At 50.4% G+C, this 25,231-nt stretch overlaps 1 long non-coding RNA gene and 1 pseudogene across 1 annotated transcript; both read right to left on the bottom strand.

Moving 5' to 3' along the window:
• The window catches only part of LOC131815646 (cilia- and flagella-associated protein 251-like), a 40,767-nt pseudogene extending 21,924 nt beyond the window's left edge, over window positions 1-18,843 (bottom strand).
• A 1,691-nt stretch (window positions 18,844-20,534) lies between these two features.
• LOC131816517 (uncharacterized) lies at window positions 20,535-22,253 on the bottom strand. Its single transcript, XR_009348089.1, has 2 exons — window positions 22,073-22,253; window positions 20,535-20,621 (listed from the first exon to the last, which is right to left on the bottom strand). It is a non-coding gene; the product is annotated as an uncharacterized LOC131816517 (long non-coding RNA).
• Between the last annotated feature and the right edge of the window lie 2,978 nt (window positions 22,254-25,231).

Here is a 25,231-nt window from a genome sequence, read left to right on the forward strand (position 1 = left end):
TATGCCTCCTTTAGCAATGAAAATATAAAGAGATCAAATCTTTGGGGCACAAAAGAGTAAATGAGACATGATGAAGTCAGGAAGCAGGCACAGACAGCACCTCAGAGACATGTAACTGTGAAAGGTGCAGAGAGCCAGAGCCGGAGGGTGATGCACCGTCAGTGGTGTCCCCCAAAGACCGGGGAAACAAACACATGTATGTCGGCTCGGGGTATAGCCAGGGAGGGAGAGAGAGCGGATCATTGCAGGAGAGGGCCTTGGGCGCCTGAGAGGAGTGGCATCTCGGGCACTGGCCGCTGGTACACTCAGAGGGGCAGGAAACGGTGGTGAGGATGAAGCAGGTTGTAGGCTGAGAGTGAGAACAGGCCAGTGTCTGTATCTGATGGCCCCCATTCTCTCAACGCAAAATGAGAGAGGTCATCAGCCAAGAGGAAGAGGAAGGGATGGGGAGAGATGAAGAGAAGGTGTGAGACAGTTTGCTCTAGAAATGAAACAGCCAGCCTACTAGAAAGCTGGGCTGGGCTGAGAGCTCGCGCACCCTTTGTGACTCAAGCCCAAATGGAAGGGCTCGGTCCAGCGGGGTGGGCAGGAATGTAGAGCAGGCAGAAGATGGCAGAATCCTTCCAGACTTGGGGCCTTGCAGCGCTGTACACAGCACATTCCTCTGTGACCGAGATATTGGTTCATCTGTTCTGTCAAACCTGGCAGCCACTGGCCACAGGTGGCTGGGGAGTACTTGAAATGTAGTGATGCCAAGGAAATGAATCTGCAGTTTTGTTTGTTTGTTATTGTTTTATTTTAAAGATTTTATTTATTTAATTGACAGACAGAGATCACATAGTGGTCAGAGAGGCAGGCAGAGAGAGTGGGCAAGCAGGTTCCCTGCTGAGCAGAGACCCTGATGTGGGGCCTAATCCCAGGACCCTGGAATCAGGACCTGAGCCAAAGGCAGCAGTTTAACCCACTGAGCCACCCAGGCGACCCTGAATCTCTAGTTTTATCTCACTCTAACCGACTTAAATCCAAGTAGCTACATGTATTCAGCAAAGTTTCATGACACAAAATCCTACACATAGCAGTTGTGTTTCTATAGACTAGCAATGAAAACCCACAAAGGGAATGAAGAACACCAATCCACTTATGATATCATAAAAAGACCTAGGAATAAACTTTCGTTGGAGGGTTTGTTTGCTGCAAAGGACACTGCTGAAGGAGACTCAAGAAGATGTAAGAGAATGGAAAGACAGCCTGTGCCCGTGGATTCTTTTGTTTTTTGTTTGTTTACTTGCTTTAAAGATTTTATTTATTTATTTGACAGACAGAGATCACAAGTAGGCTGAGAGGTAGGCGGGAGGTGGGGGGAAGCAGGCTCCCTGCTGAGCAGAGAGCCTGATGCAAGGCTCAATCCCAGGACCCTAGGATCATGGCCTGAGCAGAAGCTCAGAGGCTTTAACCCATTGAGCCATACAGGTGTCACTGTGCTCATGGATTGTTAAGAGGACAACTGCCCAAAGCAATCCATAGATTCAATGCAAGCTCTACAAAGTCTCAGAGCGGTCTCTTGCAGCAACAGAAAAACTCACTATGGCCGGTGGCTACTGTATCAGCTCAGCTTATAAAAGCTGAGAGGAAGGTGACCTAGAGGAAAGGTGGGGGGGTCAGAAGGAGAGACATGGACATGAAGCTACAGCATGACATGTGCCCAGGAGAGCCCAGGCACCCAGGCCCTCTGACTGGGTGCTGGGTCCTGCACCCAGGTGAGCACTTTGCACTGTCTGGCACATTGTAGGGGCTGAGCAGCCATGTGGTGAGCAAAGGGTGCAAAGATGAATGTGACAACGCAGAATGGAAGAGTTGACTCGGTGGGTGTCCTTGGCAAGTCGCTTCTAGCAAACTGAGACTAATAATTTCTGGGTCTCAGGAGCAGTTAAGAGCATGTCTAGAACAGGAAAGGCCGCTGGCCCGTGACTTCAGACAAATTACCTGGTACTTAACAGTAGCAGTCCATTGTGTTATTAAAGAACTCCTTCCCAGCACATTTGCATGCACTGCGTCAGATACTTGCTGTAACAAAATTAGCAGAACCTGGCACATAATACATGTTCAAAAAAATATTGCTCACTATTAAGAAGAGTAAAATGAGATCAAGGATACGGTCGTGTTTTGTTTTGTTTTGTTTTTTTACAAGTGCTAGTGAACCATAACTGAAGGCCAGCAAAACCAAAAGTACGTTTGGACCTGGGCTTGGTGTGACTGTAAACTAGCTTTGCACACTCAAACTGAGCTCACCTGAACACGAAACTCTTTGAGGAGGTTGAAGGTACTTGCTGGCATTTCCACGGCTAAGGTCCACCACCAGATGCAAAACTTCCTGTGAGTGACAGCAGATGGAGGAGAATGAGAAGGTTCCTGAAGGCTGTTGACAAATCCGACACCTCTCGTGGTAGCCATGTAACTTTGGCTAAGGAACATGGCAACATGAGCTAAGTCCCAGGAAGAGAACCCCCAACGAGGGGCCATGGGGTCCAGTCCTTCCCTGAGAGCATCACATCACCACATGGCCCTAGGAGAGCTGCTCACCAGGACCCACTTGATAGGCTGGCCAGCCCACTGAGGCCGCCTCCAAGTGCCCCATACCTGGATTTCAGCATCAGAGATGGTTGCCAGATATTTGGCATCCCAGATGATGCTATGGCCCCAATGTCATTGCCTTCTGGGCAGCTGTCAATATTGTGTGCACAGGAATGCTGCAAAACAGGACCAGGGAACACCCATTTGCGGAGGTCTGCCTTGCTCCTCAGAGAAACTCGCTTCAAAAGCTATGGAGGAAACAAATGTGGTCCATCCATACAACAGATTGTGATGCAGCCATACAAAGGAAGGAAGCACGGACCCCTGCTGTATCAGGGGTCGACCCCCCAAAACATCACGTGAAGTAGAGAAGCCTGACACAAAGACCACACATTGTTCGAGCTCATTGATATGAAGTGTCCAGCTTTGAAAATCCACAGGGACAGACAGGCATGTCAGTGGCTGTCAGGGGGAATGGGAGGGGTGACTGAGGGCTTTAGGTTTTCCTTTTGGGATTTTGGAACTAGGGGCACCCAGCGGGCTCAGCTGGTGGAGCATGTGATTCCTGACCTCGGGTTTCTGGGTTCCAGCCCCACGTTGGGCATAGAGATGACTTTAAAACAGCAGTTGGAACTAGATACAAGCGGCGATGGCACAACATTGTAAACGCGCTCAATGCCACTGAATCACGGGCTTCACAATGGCGAATTTTACCTTATGTGAATTTTACCTCATTTTAAAAACTAACTCAGCATTATGCAAACATGCTGTTTGTTCTCTTCATGAAGTCGACTGTCACCCACTGTTGAGCGCTGATTCTGTGCCAGGCATGAAGGACGGAAATAAGAAAAAAAGATGCCTGGGACAATACCCCAGCTCTCAGGAAAACGAGTGCCCTCCCAGCTAAGAGGGAATGAAAATAAGCACAGGCTTTCTAGACAGCAACTTAGCTGCATCTGTCAAAATTTTAAATGCACACACCGTAGGACTCAACAATTCCTCTTCTACAGCTTTTTTCCCAGAAAAATAATAGTGAAATTAAACAGAGATAAATATAAAATCATGTTCATCATGGCACTGCTTTAATGGCAAAAAAAATCTCAAAACACAAATATCCACGAATGTGGAAACTGTTTAAAAACATTATGACATAACCATACAATGAAAAACTAGGCTACTTGCAAAAAGATTGAGGCAGGGGCACCTGGGTGGCTCACTTGGTTAAGGGGCTGCCTGCAGCTCAGGTCCTGGGATCAAGTCCTGTATCAGGCTCCCTGCTCAGTGGAGAGCATGCTTCTCCCTCTCCCTCTGCCTGTCACTCTGCCTACTTATGCTCTATCTCTCCCCACTCTCTCTGAAAAATAACTAAAAAAAAAAAAAAAGAATGAGGCCAATGTGGGAAGGTGACCAATATTTTGTGAAAAAAGCAAGTTGCCAAACAGTGTAGTTATCTTCTTCCTGCATGAGGGAGAGAGAGTGCACACATTCCTGTGCACAGAAGAGTCTAGAGGAACAGATTCTAAACTAAACAAGGGTGACTCTGGAGATGGGTCTGGGTAAGGAAGGACTCACTTTTCCTTCCCTCATTCACTACTATACCGTGTCACTGGCAAGACTGTAGAACCCTAAGAAGCAGGAAAAACCTTGTCACTTGCAGAATTAAATGAGATACTTAAATATCTAAGCGAGCCAGAGAAACACAACAGAAGCAAGGCTGTGAGTGATGTGAGTGAGCGGCAGCACAGGGGTCGGGGGAGCGAAGGCCGGTGGTAGGACGTCCTGATCCAAGACCACGGGCTGGTGGTTCCCATTGTTTTTCATTACGGAGCTCTTGTTACAGGAAATATCAGCAGGCCTCCTAGGTCACTCCAGCGCCCCCACTGGCTGGGACCAAGTCTGTGCCCTGGCTGAGGACCTGGCTGGTTGTCTGTCACCTGAGAAGGCTTCATACCCCTGGGAACTAGCCCCCGAAATCCTTTGAGAGAATGCAGTCCTAACATTGCTGTGAATGGCACCATGATGTCCTTAGTGTGGAAAAACATCTTATCCCTGTGGCTTTCCAGAATTAAAATAGAGATCCAGTGATGTCATTTGGGCCTGTTATATAAATATATTGGTGGGAAGAGAATCTGTTTATTTTGCTTAGGAATGGGTGATGTTTAAAAGAATTTAATGTATCAGAGCCTATGATGGATTAAATTTGTGAATCTGATGGATTAAAATTGTGCCCCTCATTGATTCAGACTTGTGATTTTACATTCAAATCATACTGGTTTATAAACAGTATTTGTATACTTATGAGAACTTAAGATTTGTCATAGTTATGTCTAATTTATTAGATTTATAATAATTCTCTAAGTATGGGTGAAGGGTTTATTTTTTAATCAGGCTACTAAAGAACTTAGAGATAAAACCAAATATATTCAGTTTTTTTTTTTTTAGATTTATTTATTTATTTGACAGAGAGACATCACAAGTAGACAGACAGACAGGCAGAGAGAGAGAGAGAGGAAAGCAGGCTCCCCGCTGAGCAGAGAGCCCAATGTGGGACTCGATCCCAGGACCCTGAGATCATGACCTGAGCCGAAGGCAGCGGCTTAACCCACTGTGCCACCCAGGCACCCTATATTCAGTTTCTTTTTTTTTTTTTTTTTTTTTTTAAAGATTTTATTTATTATTTATTTGACAGAGAGAGAGAAATCACAAGTAGGCAGAGAGTCAGGCAGAGAGAGAGAGAGAAGCAGGCTCCCGCTGAGCAAAGAGCCCGATGCGGGGCTCGATCCCAGGACACTGAGATCATGACCTGAGCCGAAGGCAGTGGCTTAATCCACTGAGCCACCCAGGCGCCCCCTATATTCAGTTTCTAAGTGCGGTTTTAAAATCTTTAAAAGGAATTAATACTCAAATTTGTGAGTTGGGCCAAACATTAATCAAAACCCCCTTAAAGGCAATTATAAAAATCTGCTAGATTTATAAAAGGTGTAAAATTTATAAGTTGAATAAAAAAAACTTAAGGGAAAACTATGGTTCTGAGTTTATAACTTTAATAAAGTGAATATTCATTCTAAAACCAGCTAATCTTTTCTGGGTCCCAAATTCATCATTTACTATATTATAAAACTCACACTGACATATTGAATTGTTAACCAAAGATGCACTTTAGTTTGTAATTAAAAAGAAAAAAAAATCACTGTCAGAATCACCCCTAGTCTAGTCGAGGAGACAGCTTTATAAGCAAGAGAATATAAGAGGGGAGCCTGGGTGGCTCAGTCAGTTAAGCCTTCAGCTTGGGTAGTGATCCCAGCATCCTGAGATCAAGCCCCACATCAGGCTACCTGCTCAGCAGGGAGTCTGCTTCCTCCTCTCTCTCTCTGCCTGCCTCTCTGCCTACTTGTGCTCTCTACTTTGTCAAATAAATAAATAAAATCTTAGAAAAAAGAAAGGAAAAGAAAAAAGCAAAGAATAAAGACTTTTAAGGGGCCCAGCTGTGCTTGGGGAAAAGGAGCTATCAGCAACAGTTTCAGAGAAGAGACACATGTGAGGTGCCCACCCTTCCTGCCTGTGGACTCTGTCAAGGGATAGAACAACTTTCCCTCATGTGTAAGACAGATATCCCACTACTTGCAGCTGGAAGTGTGTGACAGCCACAGGTGACAGCCTGGCACATGGAAGGGGAATTCCACTTTCTGGGGGACAAGTTTCTATGACTAGGATGCAAGATGCGTTTTTCCTTCTATCTCAGGCTGCATCGGCAAGAGGCAGCCTCTGAAGGGTGTTCAGCAGGGGAGTAACACAAACAGATTTTGCCTTTGTGAAAAGATCACACTCAAAATGCTGTGGAAAACAACCACACGATGCTACACGCTGATGTCCATGGATCTGTATTTAGGACAACAGCAAATGTTCTGGAAGGAAACACACCAAATTGACTACCTCCAGGAAGAGGGTGAAGATTGGAGATGGTGGCCAAAGAAGACCTTAGCTTTCAATTAAAATATTATTAAAAATCAACAGATGGGTAGATAAGCAGAATCAGTATATCCATGTGATAGAATCTTGAAAACAAAGGAAGCACTGACTGATGCCACAACACGGGAGAACTCTGAAAACATTATGCTGAGAGAAAAACCAGACATAAAAAGCCACATATGATTCACGGGCATAAAATGATGACAAGAAAACCTATAGAGACAGAAAGTTGATGAGGGGCTGAAAGGAAGGAGAATGGGGAGCTCACTGTCACAGAGTTTCTGTTTGGGGTGATGAAAATGTTCCAGAAATAGTGCCGATGGTCACACAACATTGTGAATGTAATTAATGCCACCAAATTAGATGTTTAAAAACATAATTTGGGGCACCTGGGTGGCTTAGTGGGTTAAAGCCTCTGCCTCCAGCAGATAATAAATTCTTTAAATTAAAAAATATATATTTTTACAATGGGGTGCATGGGTGTCGCAGATGGTAAAGCGGCTGGCTCTTGGTTTCAGCTCAGGTCTTGATCTCAGGGTCCTGGGATCGAGCCCCATGTTGGGCTCTGCACTCAGCAAGGAGTCTGCTTGAGGATTCTCCCTCCCTCTTCCGTTGCCCTTCCCCCACTCACACTCTCTTGCTCTTAAATAATAAAGAAATCTTTTCTAAAAATGGGAAGATGGTCAATTTCATGTTATGTGTATTCTAAATCACCATCCTGGAGGTTGGGATGTAGAGTGAAGCTGGAGAGGAGGAGGCTGGCCAGGTGGGAGTGGGTGGGCAGGGGCAGCAGAGGTGGCTTTAGAAGGCCTCTGGGAGGAGATGCAACAGGGCTTGGGAGATATTTTAGCAGGAGATATCCACAGGACATCCAGGTGGAATGTTCTCCAGCTGCTTCCTCATCCATGAAAAGAGGAATTATGAGGTGGTTAGGGAGATGAAGATGGTGTGGTTACCACCCTAGGACTGCTCCCTTCTGGCTGGAGAAAAGGACCAAGCACATCCTCCTCACCATCTTGGGCCAGAGGAAGCAGAGTCTCAGAAGGCAGATGAAAACCAAGGGGACATGGTATCAGAAAAGCCAAGGCAATGACAAGTGTGAAATGCCACTGAGACGTCTAGTAAGATGAGGACCAGGATTAAGTAACAGGGCCCTAGGACGTCACCAGTCAACTGGGGGACCTGTATCAATCTAACTTTCCAGAACACCCAAGAGCTTTAAACAACTTCTTCCTAATCATCCCCAACTGGACTATCCACCCCCATGTCACCACCCCCCACAACTCAACCAGGGCCATACAATCTTATCAACTAATCTAGCACTTCACTCTGCCTCTAGGACCAGGAATGAAGAAAGAAAACACACATTAACATCTATCATGGACCATGGACTGTGCGCTACTGGTCTTCATGACAGTCCTGTAAGGTAAGTGCAGTGTGTTGAGGGCCTCCTCAGAAGTCAGGTTCACCCAGAGCCTCAGGATGTGAGCATATAATGCTCAGAGGGTCCTTGAGATGTATTAGTTCAGATGAGGGTGGATTAGGATGAATCCTAAAACCAATGACTGCTGAGCTGATAGAAGTGCAGACACAAAGAGACACATGGAGGACAATGTCATGTGAAGACAGCGGCAGAGACTAGAGTTATTAGTTTAACAGCCAAGGAAAACCAAGGGCTGCCAGCCACCACCAGCAGCTGGGAGAGAGGCCTGGAGCAGGTTCTCCCTCAGAGCCTCAGAAGGAACCACCCCTTAGGGCACCCTAATTTCAGACTTCCAGCCTCAGGAACTGTGAGGGAATAACTTTCTGTTATTTTAAGTCCCTCAGCATGTGGTAATTATTTTTTTAAAGATTTTAATTATTTATTTGATGGACTGAGATCACACAAGTAGGCAAGAGAGGCAGGCAGAGAGAGAAAGGAAAGCAGGATTCCTGCTGAGCAGAGAGCCAGATGCAGGGCTGGGTCCCAGGACTCTGGGGTCAGGACCTGAACCAAAGGCAGAGGCTTTAACCTGCTCAGCCCCTCAGGCACCCCAGGGTGTGGTCATTTCTTACAGCAGCCCAAGGAAACTAAAACAGTGGGTATGATTAGCCTCTTTTTTTGTAGAAGGGGAAAATAACTTCACTTCTCTGGGCCTCCAAGCTGGGTTAGTGTTAACCTCCCTCATCTACTCTGGGACATCACCAAACCAAGTTTCTCAGCCTAAAGGACCAATCATTTTATCTGGGGAAATTCATGAAGGTAATGTCACTTGACCGGGCCTCAAGGCAACAGGATGGCCAGCCTCCCCAGGACGCTTCACCCTCACCCGGCATCCCACCTCTGGCTTCTGCATGCCCAGACCAGCATTTCTCATTTGTTGCAGATATGCTACACTGAGTAGGGAAAAAGAGGCTTGCGCCACACCTACCCTGTGAAGGAGCCCCATATGATTATCAGGAATTCGGGCCCTTTGTCAGCCGTGGCAATCCACCATCTATCATCCCTGATGCAGAGGCAGTAGATCACATTAGTGTGGCCCTGCAGAAATGTAGAGAAAATGCTCTGAAACATTCAGGATGGCCAGAGAGGCTGGAGCCCCACAGAGAGAACTAAGCTCCCCTTCCAGGTTCATCGGGCTGAAAATCCCACTCCTATGGCCTTTCCCTGGCATTTCTCCATAACCAGTGGTTTCTGATTTTCTCTCCCGCAAAACCCCTGAAGGGTAAGCCACGCTCCCACAAGGACAAGGGCTCCCTACAGATCTAGGCATGTGCCCAACTGTGAACCCAGGTGGGGAATAAATGGGGTTCTGCCCCACCTCCAGTCCCCTTGAAGCCCTGCTGGCCTCTTCTCCCTTAAACAGTGTCCACTCAGGCCACTGAGCAGATCTGGAGCAAAAGCCTCTCTGCTGGTCTCCCTGCTTTCATTCTCATCCCCTCATAATCCTTTCCCAGTAACTCAGGAACCTTCTGGAAACAAACAAAATGCTAGTGCTGCCTGCCAGGAAATAGCCCATTCCCTCCCTCCTTCCTCTTCCCTTGCTCACTCCATGTCAGTCATACCAGCCTTCTTTCCGGGCCCCTTGGGCAGGCCTGCAAACCTGGAGCTCCCTGGGTCTGGACTGCTTTTCCCCAAACTGCCCCTGGTTGGTTCATTCTCCTCAGTCAGTCAGATCTTGGCACAAAGGGCATGTTTGCCAGTGCAACCAACTGGAGGGCCATCTCTCACTCCTGCTCTCTCTCCTGAAGCAGCCCACATTTCCTTTGGAGTGTTTGTTGTAATTCGTAATGGTGTATTTATGAGACTATAATCTCCATGTTTTGTTCATGACTACAGGCCCAGAATCTGAAACAAAGAGGTTCTGATAAATACCTATGGAATAAATGAACGAAAGAATAAATGGATGGATGGATGGATGGTCAAGGCCACTCCCAGCCACCTGACTCTGCAGGAGGCTGGACTCCTGCCTGGCATGGTCCCTATTTCTCAGCCCCTCCGCCTGCTGCTCCTTCCTCGCTCCACAGACACAAACTCCCCCCTCTCCCTCCCACCAGCACTGGACTCAGTGTTGCACATTCAACTAAGCTCCAAGAAGGGCTGCTTGTGGGCTTGGGTGTTTCTGGACATCTAGAGAGCAAATTCTGCACCTACATGGCATGGATCCCTGAGTACAGACTAGGCTTTTGGGAAACCCTCTGTGATGTTTTTGACCTAGGCATTGACTTAAGGAAGGTCCTTATTAAAATATATATTCAGGGACTCTTGGGCAGCTCAGTCAGTTAAGCATCTGCCTTCAGCTAAGGTTTTGATATCAGGGTCCTGGGATCAAGCCCCACATCAGGCTCTCTTCTGAGAAGGGGAGTCTGTTTCTCCCTATTGCTCTCTTCCTTGCTCTCTTAAATAAATAAATAAATAAATAAATAAATAAATAAATAAAATCTTTAAAGGCAACAACAAAAACTTGCATACCTGAAGATGGTGCTGAGTATTCTTGAAGACATCGTAGATGAACACAGTGTCAGCACAGATGTACAGAAGAACTCGCTGGTTTTCATCTCAAATATAGTAAACAGGAAGAGAACTGTTCCATCCAAAAGATCAAGTTATGGTCTGGAAGGCAAAGACAAGACCAGCAAGACACTGAGTGCATGGAGCCCAGAACTGTGATGCCAGGCACCCCTGGCACAGTCTCTGGAGGGGAAGGATTTCACATCATCAGTCCAAAGTAGGGGAAATCTCTTCAAGAACATCCTCGACCACATTCTAGGGCATGGAGGACCCTCGAATCCATGAAGCTGAGTAAAACGGGCCACACACAGTACACGGTCAGTCTAATCCATAGAGGTGGAAAGGAGCCCAGTGGCTGCTTGGGGCCTGGGGAAGGTGGTTGGGGAGTGATGGCTAGGGGGTATGGATTTCTTTTGTGAGGGATGAAAATGTTCTGGAATTAGACAGTGGTGACAGCCGCACAACCTTGTGAACATGCGAAAAAGCAATGAATGGTATACTTTAAAGGGGTCAATTTTATGAGGATGTGAAGAAATTGGAACCACTGGTCACTCATGGTAGGAATATGAAATCATGCAGCTGCTTTGGAAGACCCCAGGGAGAGCTCTCCAAACACTGAAATCAGAATTAGTGTATCATGCAGCAATGACACTTCTGGATACCTAGCTCAAAGAGCTGGAAGCAGGCTCTCAAGGAGATATTCACACGCCCATGTTTAGAGCAGCATACTTCACAGAAACCAGATGATAAAAGGAAGCCAAGTGTCCCATGATGGACAAATGGATGAACAACATGTGAGTGTTGTTCAGGCTTCCACAGGAAGGAGACCCGATGCTCTACGACATGGATGGACTTTGGGGACATCATGGAAGTAAAATCCACCAGTCACAGAAAGACAAATATGGTAGGATTCCACAGACATGGTCCCAAGAAGAATCAGTTCCATAGAGACAGAAAGTGGAATGGTGGTTGCCAGGAGCAGGGCTGGGGAACGGGGAGTTGTTCAATGGGTAGGGAGTTTCCTTTTCACGAGATGAGTTCCAGGTGTTGGTTGCAGCACAGTGTGAATGTACCTACTACGATGCTGTACACTTCAAAATGGTGAAGATGGTAAATTTTAGGGGTGCCTGGTGGCACAGTTGGATCAGCAACTGACTCTTGGCTTTGGCTCAGGTTGTGATCTCAGGGTTGTGGCATCCAGCCCCACATCGGGCTCCATGAATAGTCTGCTTAAGACTCTCCTCTGCCCTTCCCCAACCTCCCCTCTCTTTCAAATAAATAAATATTTAAAAGAAAGATGAGGGGCGCCTGGGTGGCTCAGTCATTGGGTGTCTGCCTTCAGCTCAGGTCGTGATCCCAGGATCCTGGGATCGACCCCCCTGCCAGGCTCCCTGCTCCTGGGAAAGCCTGTTTCTCCCTCTCCCACTCCCTTGCTTGTGTTCCCTCTCTCTCTCTGCCTCTTTCCTTGTCAAATATATAAATAAAATCTTTTTTTTGAAGATGCTAAATTTTACTTTATGTGTATTTTACCACAATTTTAAATTTTAAGAAGATAAATTTAATGGTATATGAATTATACCTTGCTTAAAAAAGAAAAGAAAGTCAACAGTAAACAGAAAGAACGTCCGATCCTCCTAATCCCCAGAACCTCGGCTGCTCAGTATCTGACACACAGTGAGCACTTAATATGGTGAAATTCAATTTACTTCATGAAAATATATGGAAAGGGGAAATTACAGTATAGTCACCAAGGAACTTCATAAGAAAGGCAATTATTCAGCTGGGAATATTTGTATTTGGTCCTCATATACTATTTCTCCTGGAAGAATAAAGCACAAAGAGACAAAATTCCCTAAGCATGATTAAAAATTCCATATTCCCAGAATAAATCCAAGATTAAAATTTTCTGAAATGAAAAATTTGAGCTATTATAAATCTATTACTTTTAATTCAATAGTAGTTTACTTATGCATAGTTTTGTGTGCAAAGTCTTTTGTAAAAATCACGGAAGTGATTAAAACTGTTTATAAATTCTGTGGATTCATACAAAAGAGTATTATTCAGAAATAACAAGTAATAAACTAGCAAGCCAGGAAAAGACATGGAAAAATCTTAAATACATTTTGCTAAGTGTAAGGAGCCAACCTTAGGGGGACACAAGGCTGTCCCCCCAACCTTAGGGGGACACAGTGGGGACACCTGGGTGGCTCAGGTGGTTAAGTGTCGCCCTTCGGCTCAGGTCATGATCTCAAAGTCCTAGGATGGAGCCTTGCATTGGGCCCCCTGCTCATCCAGGAGTCTGCGTCTCTCTCTCCCTCTCTCTCTCTCTCTCTCTCTGCCCCTCCCCTGACATGTGTTTTCTCCCTCTCTCTCTCTCTCCGACAAATAAATGAAAATCTTTAAAAAAAAAAAAAAAAAAAAAAGGACTTCACATTGTATGATTCCAACTACATGATATTTTGGAAAAGTAAAACTATGAAGATGGGGGCGGGGATAATGGCCAGGGAGTGAGGGGGTGCAGGCAGGGATGGAGAGTGGGGCACGAGGAATTTGAAGGCAGTAACACAAGTCCGTAGGACACTTCAGTGGTGGATATACCTCATCATACCTTAGTCAACGCCCAGAGAATGTCACACCCCCAATTGTGAACCCTAAAGTAAAATATGGACGTTATTTAATAATAACAGTCAACATGGGCTCATCACCTCTAACAAATGTCCCCCACTAATAAAGATATTAACAAAAGAAGAACCTGGTGGGGGCACAAGGGAATATATGGGAACTCTGTACTTTTCATTTTGTTTGCAATCAATCTAAAGTGCTCCAAAAAATAGTGCTTTTAGGGGCATGTGGCTGGCTCAGTCAGTAAAGCCAATGCCTCTTGATCTCGGAGTGTTCCAGCCCCTTGCTTGGTGCAGAGATTACTTAAAATAGAAACATTCCATTTTAAAAATTAGCCGAGGCCAATTAATTGAATGTGGTAGCATCTAAAGTAATGGATAAGTGATTAGAGACTTTTAGCAACTTACTCACTCAGTATTAACGGGACCTCCTTGCTCCAGCAGCGCTCACACTCATTGAAAGCACGCGCTATCAGTTGATGCTGGGCACTAGTGCTACTGTTCGTGGTGAATGGTCATGGAGTAGCCGGCTCTTACAGCAACTTTCCAAACATGAACAAAAAACGCTATGGTCCATGCTTAGCGAAATAAGTCAAGCAGAGAAAGACAACTATCATATGATCTCCCTGATATGAGGAAGTGGTGATACAACATGGAGGCTTAAGTGGGTAGAAGAAGAATAAATGAAACAAGATGGGATTGGGAGGGAGACAAACCATAAGTGACTCTTAATCTCACGAAACAAACTGAGGGTTGCCGGGGGGGAGGGGGTTTGGGAGAAGGGGGTGGGATTATGGACATTGGGGAGGGTATGTGATTTGGTGAGTGCTGTGAAGTGTGTAAACCTGGTGATTCACAGACCTGTACCCCTGGGGATAAAAATATATGTTTATAAAAAAAAAAAAAAAAAAAAAAAAGACATTTAAAAAAAAAAAAAAAAAAAAAACGCTATGGTCCAAAGCAGATTTCACTGCACTTGACAATCATCAAAGATTCCTTCTCATAAATGCATAACACCTTGTTTTCTTGGTGGAAGTCAGTATCCAGGGTTATGCCTACTTACCAGGAACACTCTGAATTACTCCAGGCCTCTAGGGTAAGGCAGGGGACCCCAAAGGAAAAGGGGGATGCTGCAGGCAGAGAGAGGCAGGAACACACTTGTTGAAGCCCCTTTGGTGAGAACAAATCAGAAGTAACAAAAACAGCCATCCATAACAGGACACTGGTTGAATTTAAAATGAGGAAGTGGTTCTACGTTCCCTAATACAGAAAACCCTCTGAGACATACTAAGTGGTCATGCAGAAGATCTGACTGGTAAAGAAAACAAAACACAGCATGTGTCGTGTGTGTACACACACACACAGATGTGTCCATAGATGCCCAGGAAAAGGTATGGAAAGATACACAGTTATACGAAACTGGAATGGTAGTCACTTTCAGGAAATGGATTTGGCGTGGTCTGTGTGAGAAGAGGAATCTGCCTGATTTTTTTTTAATTTTAACTTATTTAATTTTAGAAGGGGGAGGGGGGAGGGAGAAAGGCAGAGAGAATCCCAAGCAGGCTCCATGCCCAGTGCAGAGCCCCATGCAAGGCTCGAGCTCACAGCCCTAGGATCACAATCACAACCCCAGCCGAAATCAAGACTCAGACACGTAACCAACTAAGCCACCCAGGTACCTCTGCTTTAATTTTTTTTTTTAAAGAGCACCTATTATTTTTAACAGGATAAAAAAAGGGGGGGTTACCTGGGTGACTCAGTGGGTTAAGCCTCTGCCTTTGGCTCACCTCATGATACCAGGGTCCTAGAGCCCCACATCGGGCTCTCTGCTCAGCAGGGAGCCTGCTGCCCCCTCTCTCCCTGCCTTCCACTATGCTTACTTGTGATCTCTCTCTATGTGTCAAATAAATAAAATTTAAAAAGGGAGGGAGAGAGAGAGAGAAAACCAATACAGGAACAGGAACAGAAATGAACAGAAAGAAGGTGTCCTCAAGGAGCTAAACAAATTTGCTGAGGGAGGTGGTCTAGAAGAGTTGAGTTCTGCAGTGAGCCCAAGGCTAACAGGGGACCCAAACCCCTGGCATGTAGGACACTTGCTCTCATTAGCGATATCCCCGGATGTTGTGCTGGCTGGCTAAACAAGCCAAAAGTCTTTACAGTCTCTAAAACTTATTCTATCTTTCAGACTGGACAAGCCCAAGTTTTGGCCTTGAACTCCACTGCTCAAAGTAAACCCAGTCTACAGAAACGAGGCTGTCATTTGTCTGCATCTCCCACTAGGTGTTTGCCATCATCCTCATCAAGGCTACCATCCTGCCGCCACCACCATCATCATCCAGATGTGAACACCCGTCCAGTGCTCACTGTGTGTCAGGAACTACATTAAACACTTTACGTGCATCCGATCACTTACAAATCTTCCAAAGGCAGAATCTACAGGGAAAAATAGAGGTGAATCCTAGGAAGCAATTTTCAGTGGCACACGGAGGAGGAAGGGAAAAACTCTCCTCCTCTTATTCTCTTGGTAAATGGTGATATTTGTGCCCCCTGGTGCCTTTCTCAGTGGCTTTCACTTTTCCCATACCTTTTGCTTTCTGGTCCATCTCCGAACGTGCAGTTTTAGGAGCCCGTAATGGTTTTAGGAGCTTGTGAAGAGGCATCAGGTCATCTAAAGCAGAAGAGGTGAGGAGAGGAGGGAAAGGGGAAAGGAATGGAGGAGCAGGAGGAGGAAGTGAGAAAGAAGGGGAATGGGGAGGAGAGGGAGAGATTGTCCTTGAGTCTCCCACAAGAAAGGGCACCCTCTGTAACAGACAAACCACGTCTGGAATTTCCTGCCTGGGGAACAAGACTGTCGGACCCAGATGGCAGGCCCAGAGGCAGCACTTCTGTCACACATGTCCCTCCAGAGCGCTGAACTGAACTTTAAAACATATAAGTCTGTTATTAGTTCAAAAGGATATTTCTGGTGGTATTTTTTCTTCCATATGCATAAAATCCCCTTACTTCACAATGCTTTTAAAGCACTAGAGGACACTAAAATCCATGTTACACTCCCTTCCAAAGGATACACGTTGGCGCGGTCATCCCTTCAAAACAATATGTCCTCGCTGGTAGACACCAGTGATTTCTCTGGGATTTCTGCTTTGGACTGGAATTCTTCCTCTTGTCACTCACTTAAGTCTGATCATCTTTTTTTCCTCTCTCCTTTACCATCCCAGTTCATCCTGAGGATCTGATCGATTTTCTCCCCAAGCCCACTTGAGGGCTGTGTTTCAGGGAAACTAATCTCTGGTTCCTTGGAACTGCTTTGATCCAAATCAAGACATTTTCCTTTTGAGCTCCTCTCTTAAAGGCTCATTTGTTTCCAAATGCTCTGATTCTAATGCATCCTTTCACTCTCCAAGGGTTCTCTTTAAAAAGAAATAAAAGAAGATTGTGATTCCAAATACAGTGTATAGCTGCTTGATTCCCTCCTATATTTTTCTTTCTGTTCCTACTCAGCCAGACTTAGTGTTCCTCTCACACTGGAACTATGAACTATTTCAAAAAGGTGCCTCGGGGGTGTGTGCGAGTTAAGTATTGGCCTTTGGCTCAGGTCATGATTCTGGGACCTAGGATGGAGCCCCACATTGGGTTGCCTCCTCAGTGGGGCATCTGTTCTCCCTCTCCTGCTCTCCCCCTCCTTGTGCTCTCTCTCACTCTCTGTCAAATAAATAAATCTTAACAAATAATAATAATTTAAAAAAATAAAAAGGAGCCTGGGACATTTTATACTTAAATAACAAGAATCATGCATGTGCCAGGTTTATTCTTGGCCTATGAGCAGAACCACACAGCAAAACCATTCTTCTAAGTGGCCCTGGTCATCTCCAAGGATGGGCGAGTCACAGTCACTCTTCTTCTTGGACCACAGCTGAGTTCTCCGTCGCAGGGAGAGCCTACGTTATTATAATCACGCTGACTGTGTTCTAAGACAATTGCATTCCAACTAACCCCTAGGAACGCTTTCTGTCAGCTCCCCTGCACACCTTCTCCAGGAGGCCTTCCCTGACCATCGCCTAGCTGGGCTAAGTGTCCTTGATTTTTGTTTTTTAAATATCTCCTATGCATCTCTCAATCACTGCACTTAGGTTATTGTTTTATGGTGCTCAGGTATCAGTCTGCCTCCCTACACACCCTAGAGCTCCTTAAGAGAATGGACTGTGTCTTGTTTGTATTATCCCCATAGCCTGGCAAATGGTGAATATTCCATGATTCTGAATGAATGAATGAATAAATGAAAGCATAGATGACTTAAAATTACTACTTACTAGGGAAGTTCCTGACATGACTGACTGTGTAAGTATCTCCCCTGCACCTGACATTCTTTGTGGAATTTCCTTTAAAGAAATATTGACCATAAACATCGTCAGTTCACTCTGCTTCCCATTTTAATTTCCTAGTACATGAACCTATCAATGAACTGTGCAATATCAGCTCTGGTTCCTTTCCACAGGAATAAAAAGAATTTCATACTTCTGGGAAAACCTATACCTAATCAGAAGCATATTGATGTCAGGGCCTCTCATCTTTCCAGGAATAATTTTAGAGCTCTGTAACTCACTTTGTATACATTCATATTCCCACAGGCAAGCGAAATGATAACCCAGGCATTTACAACAATTCTAATAATGTAAATAAGGACAGAAGCAGCGACTTAGTGGTTAAAAGTGTGGGCTTTGCAGTCGGCCTCTCCTAGCATTCAATCCTGGTTCCACCACTCACTTGCTCTGAGACCTTGGGCAAGTGGCTGTTCCCTCAGAGTGCCTATTTGCTCACAGGCAGGATAAAAGTGAGAACCCTAATTTCTGGGGTTGAGGTGTCCTATGTAAAACGTTCAGTGCAGCTGCCACAGAGGGCTTGAGAAAGGCAGCAATCGTTTACAGTTTAACAGCCTTCTAACATAGTCTCTCATTCATTTCTTCGGACAAACTGGAATTTGAGGGTCTGGGAGTTGAAATAACTTAATGGGCTCACACCGCTGGAAAGAGGCAGACCTCTCTAATGCTCAGTTCCTCCAGGTGGAAAAAGCACTCAAGGCCCAGGGCCTTGAGTAGGGGGCCTGCTCCAACTACAAACTTTGTCAGCGCATCTTGATGCGGGGCCCAGGGGAGGGGAGGAAAGTGCAGGGGTCTGTGGGGGAGGGAAGGGGGACACAGAGGCACAGGTCCTTCCTCCAGCTTAGGTCTCTCTGAGGCTGACCTGGCCCCCAAGCATCCCCAATCCCCTGAGGGGCACCAGGCCCTCCCACACCAGGACCCCCAACCCCAACTCACAGAGTGCGCCCTCCAAGGGCCTCAAAGGACTGGCCCTCCTGCCACCTGGACCCCTCGGTCACCTCCCCAGCCTCCAGTGGCCACTGCTTTCTCCTCCAAGCGCTCCCTACCTATGGTTGTCACCCAAGCCCCGCCCCATTGTAACCGCCACCAGGACGGGCACAGTAAAGCAGGAGGGCCGGCCGGTGGTCACGTGTCCAAGGCTCTGTCTCGCGCCGGCGGGCACGCCCCCTGGCGGTCAGCATGGGAGAGGCACCACTGGGGCCCTTGTCCTGAAATTAGCCTTCCTCCCTCTCAACCACTGTCTTCAGCTCCTTCCACAAATGTATTCCCAAGGCGCCAAGGCGTAAGAAGCTGCATTGGTGGCACCTGCCATTCTGACTTTCCGAAGACTAGGTATGAGCTGTTTGGTAAAATCCTCCTTGCCAAAAGAAAACTAAATTTCCCGGCCTCCTGTCTACTCCGCGAAGTGACCCCCTTATTGGGGGTGCCGCCTCCGCGGGCACACGCAGGCGGGCACACGCACGGCCCGACCAGGCCGCAGGGTAGCCCACCCCCGACGGCCGCGCAAAAACCGTGGCGTGGCGCAGCAACCACGGCTCCCGGGGTGCGGTGGGCGGCGGAGTCTAGGGGAGAAGGGAACTCTCCTCTCCACGGACCGGACCGCCCGAACCCTAGGCAGACGGGCGACGCCCAAAGGGTCTTTAAACCTCCCAGCCAGGATGCGCTTGGTACCTGGACAGGGGGTGGGGGAACAGGCGAAGCAGGAGAGGGGACACGAGGCCACAAGCCATCCCCGCCTCGATGCCAATTGCGTCCGCGGCCAACCCGCTGGGCGCGGTAACCCCGACGCCGCCGGCCCGGGACGGGGGAGGCCCCCCCCAGTCCCGCCGGGCGCCGCCACTTGCCCCTGATGCCAACACCCGACACCGCCCTCTCCCCAAACCTACCCCAGCGCCAGAGCCACCGAGGAAGAACCAGACCCCTCTCCCTTCCCAAGCACCCCAAAGCTCGTTTTTACCCAAAACCGCGTCCCTCCCCGCACCCGCCAACCCAAGCCCCTCTGGCCGCGAGGGGGCTGCAGCGGGAAGCGGGGCACAGGCAGGCAGGGAGCGCGAAGCGGGGGGCGAGAGCAGGGGCAGGGAAGGCGAGGAGCGGAACTGGGGCCCGAGGCCTGGGCGGGGGGCCGGAGGGGAGAGACAAGGAGCGGGGAACCGCAGGGTCAGAGCAGACGTCCGACGGACCGAGAGAGAAAAAGCCAGGGCGGGCGGCAGAAGGTGGCGGCCGGCGGGCGCCCCGCGTGAGACCAGGCTCTGAGGCCCCCGGGGGTGGGGGGCGGGCCGGAATCATCCTGGAAGGCGCCAAGGGGACCGGCCGCCCAGCCGCGCGTCCCGAGAGCGCCGAGGGCAACGTATGGGCGCAGCGACCAGGAAGGAGCAGCACCGAAGGTGAAGGCAGCGGCGCGAGAGCGCACCCCTCCGCTAGCCCTTGACCCGCCCTCCGCGGGGAAGGAGGGGCGCGGGAGGGCTGAGACCAGGTACAAGGCAGGGGCGCCAAAGGGGCGCAGCGTGGGGAGACGACGCGCCAGCCCCAGACAGTGAAGACCTTCAGGGGAGCCCAGAGAGGACTCGGGGGTGGGCGGGAAAGGCGCTGCACCATGCCTCCTCCCTTTCCTCCGGGCGACCCGCCACTGTTATCCGCTTGCCTAGGACTCCGCTCGCGACTGGGCGGTACTTCACTCGCCTCTGGGCGCCTCCTTCCCCCTGACTTCTTGGAGGATTAAATCATGGTTGCCTTTCTAAGGCCCTTGGAGTCTGTTAATTATGGGCAATAGGGTTTTTAGAAAGCAAATTAGGCAGGAAAATCAAATTCAAAATTTAAGCCTCCTTAATTGTATTTTCTTTTCTTTTCTTTCTTTCTTTCTTTTTTTTTTTTTTTTTTAACTTTCAGGCGCTCACGGGGTTCCCACCTGACCCCCACACACATCGAGGAACTCAGCACAAGCAAGGCCCGACGGGACCGCCAGGAGGCCCCCTCCCGACGGCCGCGCAAAACGGTGGCTTGGCGCAGCAACCATGGCCCCGGGGGTGCGGTGGGCGGCGGAGTCTGGGGGAGAAGGGAACCCTCCTCCCCACGGGCCCGACCGCCCCAACCCTAAGCAGACTGGCGACCCCCAAAGGGTCTTTAAATCTCCGCGACGGGACGTGCTAGGTACCTGGACAGGGGGTGGGGGAACAGGCGAAGCAGGAGGGGCGACATGAGGCCCCAGGCCACCACCGCCTCAAAGCCAATTGCGTCCTTGGCTAACCCGCGGGGAGCGGAAAGCCCTACGCTGCCGGCCGATGATGGGGGAGGCCGCCCCAGTCCCGCAGGGCGCCGCCACTCGCCCCCAAGGCCGACACCCGACACTGCCCTCTCCCCATCCCTTCCCCGGGCCACAGCCACCAGGGGAGGACCGGACCCCTCTCCCTTCCCAAGCACCCCAAAGCTCGCTTTTACCCACAACCGTGTACCTCCCCGAACCCACCAACCCAAGCCCCTCTCGCCACAGAAGGCCAGGGGGCTGCAGCGGGAAGCGGGGCACCGGCAGGCAGGGCGCGCGAAGCGGGGAGCTAGAGCAGGCGCAGGGCAGGCGAGGAGCTGAACCCGGGCCCGAGGCCTGGGCGTGGTGCCGGAGGGAAGAGACACGGAGCGTGGAACTGCAGGGTCAAAGCAGACGCTGGAAGGGCTGAGAGAAAACCATCCAGGGCGGACGGCGGGCGCCCCGCGTGAGCCCAGGCTCGACGCCCCCGGGGTGGGGGCCGTGCCCGAACCAGCCCCAGAAGGCGCCACGGGAACCAGACGCCGCGTCGCGCGTTCTGAGACGCGCTGAGGGCAACTTGCGGGCGCAGGGACCGGGAAGGACCGGCGCCAAGGGCGAAGGCAGCGACGCGAGAGTGCGCACCCCTCAGCAAGCCCTTGACACGCCCTCCGCGGGAAGGCGGGGCGCGGGAGCGCTGAGAGCAGGGACAAGGCAGGCGCGCCAAAGGGGCGCGGCGGTGGGGGACACGTGGCGCCAACCCAGACGGAGAAGAGAGGCAGGGGAGCCCAGAGGGGACAAGGGGGAGGGGCGGGGAAGGCGATGCGCCATCCCCCCCCCCCCTTTCATCTGGGCGACGCATCGCTCTTCTCCACATGCTTCCTGGCTCCACTTGCCTATGGGCGGGGTTCCACTGGCATCTAGTTGCCTCCTTCCCCCCGACTTTTTGGAGGATTAAGTCATGATTGCCTTTGTAAGTCCCATGGACTCTTTTAATTATGGGCAATAGTGTTTTTAGAAAGCAAATTAGGAAGGAAAATCAAATTAAAAATTTAAGCCTCCTTAATAGGGTTTTCTTTCCTTTTTTTTTTTTTCAATTCCAGGCGCTCACGGGGTTCCCCCCTGAGCCCCCACACATTGAGGAACACCGGCACACCACGGCCGGACGGGGCCGCAGGGTAGCCCCCTCCCAATGGCCGCGCAAAGACCGTGGCGTGGCGCAGCAACCACGGCCTAGGGGGTGCGGTGGTCGGCGGAGTCTGGGGGAGAAGGGAACCCTCCTCCAAGCGGGCCTGACCGCCCCAACCCTAGGCGGACGGGCGACCCCCAAAGGGTCTTTAAACCTCCGCGACGGACGCGCTAGGTACCTGGACAGGGGTTGGGGGAACAGGAGAAGCAGGAGGGGGGACACGAGGCCACAGGCCACCACCGCCTCAAAGCCGATTGCGTCCTTGGCTAACCCGCGGGGAGCGGAAAGCCCGATGCTGCCGGCCGCCCCGGTCCCGCCAGGTGCCGCCACTTGCCCCCGAGGCCAACAACCGACACCGCCCTCTCCCCATTCCTTCCCCCCCGCCAGAGCCACCGGGGGAGGACCGGACCCCTCTCCCTACCCAAGCACCCCAAAGCTCGCTTTTACCCACAACCTTGTACCTCCCCGCACCCGCCACCTCAAGCCCCTCTCGCCACAGAAGGCAACCATCCAGGGCAGGCGGCGGGCGCCCCTCTTGAGCCCAGGCTCGAGGCCCCCGGGGTGGAGGCCGGGCCCTTACCAGGCCCGCAAGGCGCCATGGGGACCAGACGCCGCGTCGCGCGTCCCGAGACGCGCCGAGGGCAACTTGCGGGCGCAGCGACCGAGATGACCCGCGCCGAGGGCGAAGGCAGCGGCGCGCGAGCGCCCAACCCTCCGCAAGCCCTTGACCCGCCCTCCGCGGTGAAGGCCGGGCGCGGGAGGGCTGAGACCAGGGACAAGGCAGGCGCGCCAAAGGGGCGCGGCGGGGCGTGGGGGGACTCCGCGCCAGCCCCGGACGGAGAAGACGGGCAGGGGAGCCCAGAGGGGACACGGGGGTGCGGAAAGGAGCTGCGCTATCCCCCCCATTTCCTCTGGGCGACCCGCCACTGTTCTCCACTCGCCTGGGGGCTCCACTCGCATGTGGGCGGGGCTCCACTGTCTCGGGGCGCCTCCTTCCCTATGACTTCTTGGAGGATTAAGTCATGGTTGGCTTTGTAAGGCCCATGGACTCTTTTAATTATGGGCAATAGGGTTTTCAGAAAGAAATTAGGCAGGAAACTCAAATTAAATATTTAAGCTTCCTTAATTGGGTTTTCTTAACTTTTTTTTTTCACTCCACAGGCACCCATGGGGTTCCCACCTGCACCCCCCCACATCGAGGAACGCGGGGCGCATGCACGGCCCGACGGGGCTGCTGGATAGCCCCCTCCCAATGGCGGCGCAAAGAACATGGCGTGGCACAGCAACCACGGCCCAGGGGTGCGGTGGTCGGCGGAGTCTCGGGGAGAAGGGAACCCTCCTCCCCACAGGGCCGACCGCCCTGACCATAGGCGGACGGGCGAACCCCAAAGGGTCACTAACCCTGGACGCGCTTGGTACCTGGACAGGGGGTGGGGGAACAGGCGAAGCAGGACGGGGGACACGAGGCCACAGGCCACCCCGCCTCGACGCCGATTGCGTCCGCGGCCAACCCGCGGGGCACGGAAACCCCGACGCTGCTGGCCCTTGACGGGGGAGGCCCCCTCAGTCCCGTCGGGCGCTGCCACTGGCCCCCGAGGCGGACACCCAACACTGCCCTCTCCCCATCCCTTCCGCCAGGCCAGAGCCACCGGGGGCGAACCGGATCCCTCTCCTTACCCAAGCACCCCAAAGCTCGCTTTTACCAACAACCGCGTCCAACCCGCACCAGCCAACCCAAGCCCCTCTCGCCACAGAAGGCGAGGGGGCTGCAGCGGGAAGCGGGGCACAGGCAGGCAGGGCGCGCGAAGCGGGGCGCGAGAGCAGGGGCAGGGAAGGCGAGGAGCAGAACCCGGCCGGTTGCCTCGGCGGGTGGCCGGAGGGGAGAGACACGGAGTGGGGAACGGCAGGGTCAGAACAGATGCCAGATGGACCAAGAGAGAACCATTCAGGGCTGGCGGCGGGAGGTGGCAGCCGGCGGGCACCCCGCGTAAGCCGAGGTTCTAAGGGTCCCGGGGGTGGGGGGCGGGCCCAAAACACCCCCGGAAGTCGCCACGGGGGCCGGCCGCCGCGCCGCGCGACCCAATACGCGCCGAGGGCACCGTGCGGGCGCAGCGACCTGGAAGGACCGGCGCCAAGGCTGAAGGCGGCCGCGCCAGCGCGCACCCCTCCGCAAGCCCTTCACCCGCCCTCGGCTGGGATGGCGGGGCAAGTGAGGGCTGAGACCAGGGACAAGGCAGGTACGCCAAAGGTGCGTGGCGGGTGGGGGACGCGGCGCCAGCCCCGGACGGAGAAGAGGGGCAGGGGAGCCCAGAAGGGACACTGGGGCGGGGGGCGGGAAAGGCGCTGCGCCATCCCCCCCCCCCCCCACTTTCATCCTGGCGACCGGTCGCTGTTCTCCACTCGCTTCCAGGCTCCACTGGCCTATGGGCGGGTCTCCACTGGCATCTGGGCCCCTCCTTCCCCCTGACTTCTTGGATGATTAAGTCATGGTTGCCTTCGTAAGGCCCATGGACTCTTTTAATTATGGGCAATAGGGTTTTTAGAAAGCAAATTAGGCAGGAAAATCAAATTAAAAAGTTAAGCTTCCTTAATTGGGTTTTCTTTTTTTTTTTTTTTTTTCACTCCACTATGAATATAAGTGAATATTTATATAATTTTGGAGAGGTCTTTCTACATGAAATTAAAGACAAATTCTATAAATTTCTAAAAAAATTCATACATTTAACCTCATAAATATCAACAGTATCTGTGTAACAAAAATCTATGGAGTTAAAAATACAAATATGAAGTTTTGAGAAATATATGAGAATATATTCGCAAATGGGTAGCCAACAAAGTTAATATACTTAAATATAAGAACAGTTCTTCCTGGTTAGTAAGAAAAAGACAAGTGTGGGGCACCTGGGTGGCTCAGTGGGTTAAAGCCTCTGCCTTCAGCTCAGGTCATGATCCCTGGGTGCTGGGATGGAGCCCCGCATCGGGGTCTCTGCTCGGCAGGGAGCCTGCTTTCACCTCTGTTTCTATCTGCCTACCTCTCTGCCAACTTGTGATCTCTGCCTGTCAAATAAATAAATAAAAATCTAAAAAAAAAAAAAAAGAAAAAGAAAGTGTTGCAAGAATATAGTGGGCAAAGAATGTGAATAAATAGTTCATAAAGCAAACTGGCAAATATATAGTTTAAAAAATTCATTCTTTGTGTCAAATAATTGCACATTAAAACAATAAAAATAATTTTTTATATCAGAGCATATGGGTAGTAGTTCTTTTTTTTTTCCA

Source organism: Mustela lutreola, chromosome 15, assembly GCF_030435805.1.
Source record: "Mustela lutreola isolate mMusLut2 chromosome 15, mMusLut2.pri, whole genome shotgun sequence".
NCBI classification, from domain to species: Eukaryota; Metazoa; Chordata; class Mammalia; order Carnivora; family Mustelidae; genus Mustela; species Mustela lutreola.